This window comes from Schistocerca piceifrons, chromosome 2, assembly GCF_021461385.2.
Source record: "Schistocerca piceifrons isolate TAMUIC-IGC-003096 chromosome 2, iqSchPice1.1, whole genome shotgun sequence".
In the NCBI taxonomy this organism is placed as follows: domain Eukaryota; kingdom Metazoa; phylum Arthropoda; class Insecta; order Orthoptera; family Acrididae; genus Schistocerca; species Schistocerca piceifrons.
This window is the reverse complement of record NC_060139.1, coordinates 842,054,257-842,063,476: the sequence shown is the minus strand read 5'-3', so window position 1 is coordinate 842,063,476 and position 9,220 is coordinate 842,054,257.

The following is a 9,220-nucleotide window of genomic DNA, read 5'->3' as shown; positions in this document are numbered from 1 at the left end:
CTCAAAAGATTTTAGCACCACCTGCATATTGACTAACATGCGTGGGGGTTAGGTTTAAGGGCACCAGACAGTGAAATAAGAAGCCTTAGGAAACTAAAATAATAACTTTATTCTCGAATTAAAACAAAACAATAACCAAAATAAATGGAGTATTTCAAAAATGCCACATCTGGGAAGTCAAAATGTGCTGCCAGGTAATATTCAACTCCTCCCCCACGCATTGTAACAAGCATGTATCATCCTCGGTACACTGTCCACAGAGTAGTCTGATGTTACTGTTGAAGCCGTCGCACTATTCGGTGGCAGTCCCAAAATCGCCGATTGTGTGAGGAAGATTCAGTGCGATAACGCAGTCTAAGTTCCAGCTTGTTTCTTTCGCGCTCATTCGGTTTAATGTCAGCAGATAGCGCAACACAATACCATTCGGTTGATCCCTGTCTCCTAGGAGATGGTATTAAAGAGGAGCGTATTGTGTACTCGTGCACTACCGTGTTGAAAGACGAACCCTTTGACGAAATATTGACTGTACAGCTGGATAGTGGTGTTGAGAAATCTGGTCTAATACTAGATAACCCTCTAATTACATTCGATTTCAGACGTCCAACATCTGTACGTGTTACAGGCCGAAAACATGACCAATCCTGTGGTGTCATGGGCTTTCCGACAATGGGCTTTGCGACCCGTGTGTCAAAGTGCTGCTTCATTCCATAAATATCTTAGACGTGGGTTTTCCAACCTTCTAAGGAAGCCATTAACATTGAGGGAGGCTCTGGTGACCCTTTTATAATAAGAACATCGCTTCACATTTCACCCAAGTTTAGTTCTGACTATGAGCATACCACATCGGGATGTTTAAATGCTTTTTATTTTTTTATTTATTTTTAACAATTTTTCATTCTACATCATTAGTGCAGCAAATTACTAAACTCACATTGTATAGGAATCAAGTAGCTTAGGACTACGAACCTATATGGAAAATAAGGCTGTCAGCGAGGGCACAGCCTGACTAACAGCGAAAACCCATCCATTGCTGATGATCGACTGGCATAAATTAACAGTAGGGGAGGCTCTGTTCGAACCCATTGTGCAAAACTCCTTGGTCGGAAGTCCCAGGCTAACTGCAGCACGAACCAAATGGACAGAGATACGAAGGTCAGAAAGCCCACGTAGCCCTCGCTGCTGAACCCACATGACTCCATGTCTGAGACGCACGCACATTGCCACCTGGATGCCGCCACGGTCATCAAGTGCCAGACATACCGTCAGTGCAGCGAACCTGACGTCACTGATACAGTTTCCCTTCCAGGCGTTCCTTTGTCCACATTCTTCACAGATGAAGGGCCAGGGGAATTTCTACTGTTTTTCGTAATGAGTACCTAAAGACTAAACTGACCACATAGGAACGGCTGCATACTGCCTGTGTCGCTCTTCCACTTATCTCCAAAAACGCAGCGAGCAGTTTTGTTGCATTCTCTTTAGAGTGTACACAAGCCAGAATCTGTAGATAGCAGGCATCAGCTGCTCTTGACAGTGGGCGAACACAGCGACGCAGTTCGTCAAATTATTGTGCCTGACGATAGTGGTGGAATGTTCAAATGTTGTCGCTGTGGTGTACACCAATTCGCTGGGCAGCTCCCTGTGCTGACAACCAACCCTTCTTGCCATTAAGTGAGCATACAAGCAAGGCCTAAAGTTGAAATGACCATTCGAAGAATGTTGACAGACTGAACAGTGAAGGTAAGCCATATTGTCCCATACATGACTGGAGATGCGACGCACTCTACTGAACTGAATTGCACTGAGAACTGTGAGGTCACTGTTGCTTCTTCTCGATCGATATAACAAATGCAACGCAGGTGAGGTGTGACGACGTGCAGTGAAACATTTGTGGACTCAACAATGAGTTTTACCGTTGCATCTTTCTCAGCGTGCGCCAGTTAAATGTGGAGTCCTCAGATGTAGTCTAACGTGAACACTGTGTCAGAGGAAGAATTTGAAAGAAAGCCAAAAAGCGCTCCGAATTTTTAGGTCACCTGTTGTAACGTTCTCAGGTGGAGTAACTCTTTAATTATTCAGCGATGTATTTATGTGAGTGTAGCAACCTTCAGCTGCGATATTAACATTGTATGTTGAAGAATTTTCCACTTAGCTTGTTTAGCACTTTGAATAATTCAGGTTAATGCATCATATTTGCATTTATTAATAACACATACTGTCAATCACAAACGAAATGAAATTCTGTAGTCCTAAAGTGTTAGCAACAACAAAGAGCAGAGCCTGACCAGATGGTTCCTGCTAAGGAGAAACTGGCAACAACGAGAAAAAGCACTTGCCCGCGAAAGGCAAAGCTTCCGAGTTCGAGTCTCGGCCCAGCACACAGTTTTAATCTACCAGGAAGTTTCGAGGAGAAAAGAGCTAAAACTTTAGTTAATTTCCACCAAATTTCATTGCAGAATAGATATTCTGAGCCCCCAACAACGAGGAACATAATATCGTCATTGAAATACAAAACTTAGCACTGGAAGCACGTTTATTACTCACATCAACGCACAGTCAGAACAAAACTCAACTGAACTCCTGGGCACAGAGTGCAATTGTTTAAGTAAACAACGAATATGCCGGAATGCTGGTATTTATACAAACATCGGATATTGCAGAATATACAAACATTACAAACATAAGATACTTTAAGAGCTTTCTAGAAATTACAAATAGTAAATAAAAAATAACATATGGTGGTCATGATTATACTGGTGGACCACAGCACCTCAGGCAGCGATGCTAAACACTATTGCACACTGTATGCAGCGCAGCTCGCCCCTTCAAAAATCCTCATTGGAGGCGCATACATTGCCCTAAATCTATAACTCGCCGGTGGTCCTGTCAATGGACCGCTGTCTTATGCTGGTGCTCTTGTCACATACATCCTCTTGTTACATCCTCTTCACTATGATAAGCATTGAAAGTAGACCCTCCTGTCTAAATTTCGTATGGCTGCCCCGGTCGGAGGTTCGAGTCATCCCTCGGACATGGGTGTGTGTGTTGTCCTTAGCGTAAGTTAGTTAGATTAAGTAGTTCGTAGGCCTAGGGACCGATGACCTCAGCAGCTTAGTCCCATAGTCCTTACGATAAATTTCCAATTTTTCTAAATTTCGTCGTTATCGAGTGTATCCTTAGTTTCCTTGATACTACCATTGTCGACCAGCATCTCTGGACTGTAATAGTATATCATACGGAGCATGTAGACGATGTCTTTGTGCATTTGTCTTCTTGGTGGAACGTCATAATCCTCGACTTCTTTACTTACATTTGACAAGTGACGATGGATACGACATGAGCTAAAGTAGCGATTTAGTCATTTTTCCTATAGTCCTACTTTCCGCACAGGCGTAAAAATCCGTATCAAGTCTCCCAGACCGTTTCTCACTGCTCATTGCTTAGCATTATAGTGCTCTCGGTCCTTCTCCTGGGCTTCCAGTGCCTGTATGTGAGTCAGCTACTGTGCTTCGTCAGTTTTACGTAGTCATCGTAAGTATCGTCAAATTGAAAGGGGAACAGTGTATTTATTGTTGTTATGGCCTCGTTATCATTGAGTAAAAAGAACGATTTTAAGCTTTGAAGGGAGGTCGTCTTAAATTAATGTCTCTGAATATGTGGTAGAGCGAGTGTGCTCAAGCTGCTTCTACTGCAGGTAGTGAAACAAGTAAGTCTTCCTCTAATATGGCCACTATACGCAAAGGACAACAACGAGACAGTAAAACAGAACTTGATAGTACACCAGGTTGTCTTTATACTACCTTAACAAAATTTTTATTCACTCTGAGGTTGAACAAGATGAGTCAAAAGTTATTTGTCTTTAACAGATTTTATTTATTTATTTCGCTTTTAACTGAACGAGAAGTAATGCCTCCCAGTCTTTTATATGAAAACTCTTAAAAGTTTTAAATAAAACAAACATTATTCATATTCTACTTCTTTATTCTTCATGTCGACGTATTTATTCCTCAATACAGTCACCCTGGCAACGAACACATTTCTCTCAACGAGAGACCAATTTGTTAATACCACCACTGTCGAACGGTTGGCTTTATTCATGCAGCCACAACGTCACCTCTGCTTGCCACATTTCATAACTATCAAAGCGAAGTCCTCGAAGGTGTTCTGTAAGCTTTGAAAAAAGATGACAGTCGGATGGAGCCAAGTATGGACTGTATGGAGGATAGTCGATGATAGTGAGTCCAAAGCGTCAGATCGCTGCAGATGCCGCAGCAGTCGACTGTGGTACAATGTTGTCATGCTGAAGGAGACGAACACTTCAAATTCGAAACGCGACTACAGCACGCTGTTTCTCATGCACCGAGATAATTACACACACACCAAAAAAAATTTGCATCACCCCAGTTCCCAGAACTCCTGAAGATAGGCGTTGACTGTGGATATTGTATCACGGACACAGTCCCTTTGACTGTTCAGAGCTGTAACTAAACCCGCCCAAAGATGTAAACAACCATGCATGAGCAGAGCCTATTAGACGGTCAGTTCCAGTCGTTCCGCAAGGAACGAGGTACACGGCTCGTGTCGTTTGCAATCCAACCATGCCTAGACAGTAAATACCGCGGTTCGATCGCGTCCGCATTGTTACTTTGTGCCATAAAGGGGAAGTGTCCAGGCGTCTCAGAGTGAATCAAAGCGATGTTGTTCGGACATGGAGGAGATACAGAGAGACAGGAACTGTCGATGAGTTGCCTCGCTCAGGCTGCCCAAGGGCTACTACTCCAGTGGATGACCGCTACCTACGGATTATGGCTCGGAGGAACCCTGACAGCAACGCCACCATGTTGAATAATGCTTTTCGTGCAGCCACAGCACTCAAATTGTGCGCAATAGGCTGCATGGTGCGCAACTTCACTCCCGACGTCCATGGCGAGGTCCATCTTTGCAACCACGACACCGTGCAGCGCGGCACAAAAGGCCCAACAACATGCCGAATGGACCGCTCAGGATTGGCATCACGTTCTCTTCACCGATGAGTGTCGCATATGCCTTCAACCAGACAATCGACGGAGACGTGTTTGGAGGCAACCCAGTCTGGCTGAACGCCTTAGACACACTGTCCAGCGAGTGCAGCAAGGTGGAGGTTCCCTGCTATTTTGGGGTGGCATTATGTGGGGCCGACGTACGCCGCTGATGGTCATGGAAGGCGCCGTAACGGCTGTACGATACGTGAATGCCATCCTCCGACCGATAGTGCAACAATCTCGGCAGCATATTGGCGAGGCATTCGTCTTCATGGACGACAATTCGCGCCCCCATTGTGCACATCTTGTGAATGACTTCCTTCGGGATAACGACATCGCTCGACTAGAGTGGCCAGTATGTTCTCCAGACATGAAGCCTATCGAACATACCTGGGGTAGATTGAAAAGGGCTGTTTGTGGACGACCTGACCCACTAATCACTCTGAGGGATCTACGACTGATCGCCGTTGAGGAGTGGGACAATCTGGACCAACAATGCCTTGATGAAGTTGTGGATAGTATGCCACGACGAATACAGCCTTGCATCAATGCAAGAGGACGTGCTCCTGGGTATTAGAGGTACCGGTGTATGCTGCAATCTGTACCTACACCTCTGAAGGTCTGGCTGTATGGTGGTACACCGTGCAATGTGTGGTTTTCATGAGCAATAAAAAGGGCGGAAATGATGTTTATGTTGATCTCCATTCCAGTTTTCAGTACAGGTTCCGGAACCCTGGCAATTGAGGTGCTGCAAAACTTTTTTGATGTGTGTATTAAACACCACCATGTCACGTGCTGCAGTTCAGAGTCCTCTGCAGAGGGCTGCAAATACGTAGACATGAAAAATAAATGTGTAGAATGTTAATGATATTGTTATTTATTTAAAAAACTGTAAGAGCTTTCACATAAAAATTTCGGAGTCATTAGTTTTCAGTAGGCTCTCGTACAACAAGTTATGTGCCTTTCACAAGCTCTTATTTCAATGATGCAGCCAAATGTTAGCAGTGAAATAACACCTATTTGCAAGAACACTATGGGCGATAGACTGCATGGACGCTGTATCACCAAGATATACTTACCTGCGCATCTCGCTGACGAAAGATTAAAGAACACAAATTCAGATTAGAGTTAATTCAGCAACTTAGGTTGCACGTCCAAAACATATGAGAAATGAACTGCTCAGATTATGGATTGGGTAACCGTTGTAACCTCCCCACCGTAATTTAAAAGAAAAAGACAATACTTAATACAAATGGGAGCCGAGTGTAACCTCCCCACAATGAAATCTGCTGACAATGACAATTAAACAAAGATTAGCAATCTGACTCAAATATAAGTTCTTCACGAAAATTTGAAGTCCATTCAGTGATAATAAAATTCAATTAAACCGAAATATCGGTCTTTGGCCCTGTGTAAAACAATCAGAATTAAAGTCTTACCTCAGAATAACTGGATGTCAAATTTCTGCTCTTTTTCGTGCGCACGGCTTGGAGGAACTGCATTGCAAATAATAATATTCCTTTTTTCTGTGATTTTACTGAAATTTTTCTTTAACGGGAGTGGAATGAAAGGGGAAGTGCAATTAAATAAATTTTGTTTGTAAAAAACTGCTTTGGAATAAAAATTATTATTGGGGCACTTGTTGGAAATTAATCACAATTAATAAACTTTACATTATCTAATGATTATATTAATTAACAGTATACCTCATTCAGCATCTTGACCAGTGTTGCCGACCGCCTACATCACACAACCGCACTGGGTTGCTACTACTGACCGACCGCTCTGCATGACGACTATTAGCGTACTGCACTACATGACGACTACCGACCGACTGCTCGTAACTAAATCGAGCTTCAGACTTCCACGACTACAGACAGAGTACAGCTCTGCATAGCGACAAATAGCGAACTCCTCGCAACACTCGCGCGGTCAAGCGCATACTCTCTGGTCAGAGACGCTGCAATGCCTCGCCATCGCTGCTGCGTTACATACGTGTTTCATAACCCTCCACTGGGGGGGGCAAAAATTTGGCAGCGATGGTGAGTCATTTGGACTTGCCAATCGCGGCAAAATTTTTTCCTAATTAATAAACTTCTACAATTTACAGAATATTTAGATGTAGTACATAAAGAAAATGTTGTGCACACGCACTAAGTACAAAATACAAAGACAAAATGTGAGTACAAAACATAGTAGCAAATCAGAAAAATGTATATACAAATTATTTGACAGAAAACAAAGTGCAGAGGCACTGAAAAAATTCATTAGCATATTCAGAACAAATGAACAGACTGGCAAAAAATATTATGTTGAAAAGTGACATGAGTGCACATGCACTGCAGTTGAGAACATATCAGCAAATGATGAAATGTATATACGATTAGTAACAAATGACATAAGTGCATACGCATTGAAGTATTGAATGTACAGAATAGTACAAATCATATTGAAAAATGAGAAAAGTGCACATGCACTGAAGTTCAGTAGAAAACATAGTAACACCTATCATAAGTGCACATGCACTGTAATTCAGAACATATCATTAAAATAAAAATGTATATACAATATAAAAGACAAGAGTGTACATATACTGTACTTGAGAACAAATCGAAAAATGTCTTTAGCATTTTCGCAATAAATAATCATAATGGCAAAAAATCATGTCCAAAGTGCACACGCACTGAAGAAATGTCTTTAGCATTTTCACAACAAATAAACATAATGGCAAAACATCATGTCGACCAGTGCCATAAGTGTACTCGCACTGGAGTTCAGCGAATGGAAAAAAAATTGTATAGCCATGAACATAAATGATGTTACCAAAATAATGATTTTCACTATGTGACAAGAATTAGGATAGGAAAGGGAAGGATTGCATCATGGTTGTAGCACTTTAGATTGCACACAGCTGTTCTGAAAGTCCATATCTTTCCACAGAAGTACAACACCAAGTGACACAACTTGAAGTTCTTTTCCCATCAGAATTTATCAGTGTAGCCAAGACACTGAACTGTCGTAGTAATGTTCCATATTTTCATTTTGGCAGTACATTAGGTACACCAAACAGTGGGACCATAATAACGTCTTCATTGCTCACGGTGGTGGACAGCATGTCGTGTCAACACCACGCTCTTACAAGGCACACCAACGTAGAATTAGTGCAAAACCAAAGATAGTGCTCCATGATCACTAGGATAAACAAGACAAATGGACATTGCAGTAATTCAGGGTAGTTAGCTCATGAGGTGAAGGACATCAAGTCACATAATATTGACAATTACAGACTTAATTAGTAGTTTGTGGCATTCATAGCCCAGTTATTGAACATTTCTGTACCAAGTATGTAGTATTACAGAAAAATGTTCATTAATTGTTTTACATGGAATCAGTAGCCTTCTTTTCCTAGTTACCAAGCATTATGAAATAATCGCATTCTTTTCCAATTACAAAGTATAGCATAGTTAATTAATCATTTGTCAGTTCATTAATCATTTGTCATTCCAATAATAATCATTAGCCGTTTCCTAATTACAAAGCATTATGAAACAATCACATTCTTTTCCAGTTACAGAGTATAATTAAGAATCATTAATCTTCTCCTAATTACAGTTAATTAATCATTTGTCATTCCTATATAGTAAGAATCATTAGCTTTCTCCTAATTACAAAGCATTATTAAACAGTAATTAAGATTCTTTAGCCTTCTAATTACAAAGCATAGCATCATTTGTCATTTCAATATAGTAAGAATCATATTCTTTTCCGGTTACAAAGTATAGCATAGTTAATTAATTATGTGTCAGTTAATTAATCATTTGTCATTTCAATGTAGTAAGAATCATTAGCCTTTTCCTAAGTACAAAGCATTATTAAACAGTCACATTCATTTCCAATAACAAAGTATGGCATCGTTAATTAATCATTTGTCATTTCAATAGTAATAATCATTCCAATATAGTAAGAATCATTAGCCTTCTCCTAATTACAAAGCATTATTAAACAGTCACATTCCTTTCTAGTTACAAAGTATCAACATTGAAAACAAGAGCTAATTAATGGCATAATTAATAACATAATTCGTTGATTGACATTAATTATTGGCACTCAGTGGCCAGCAAGTATTGAATAGAACAAAACATAGTTCATCATTCAGTATTATTCAGATCATTACGAAGTCATTATTAAAAATCAGTTAATTA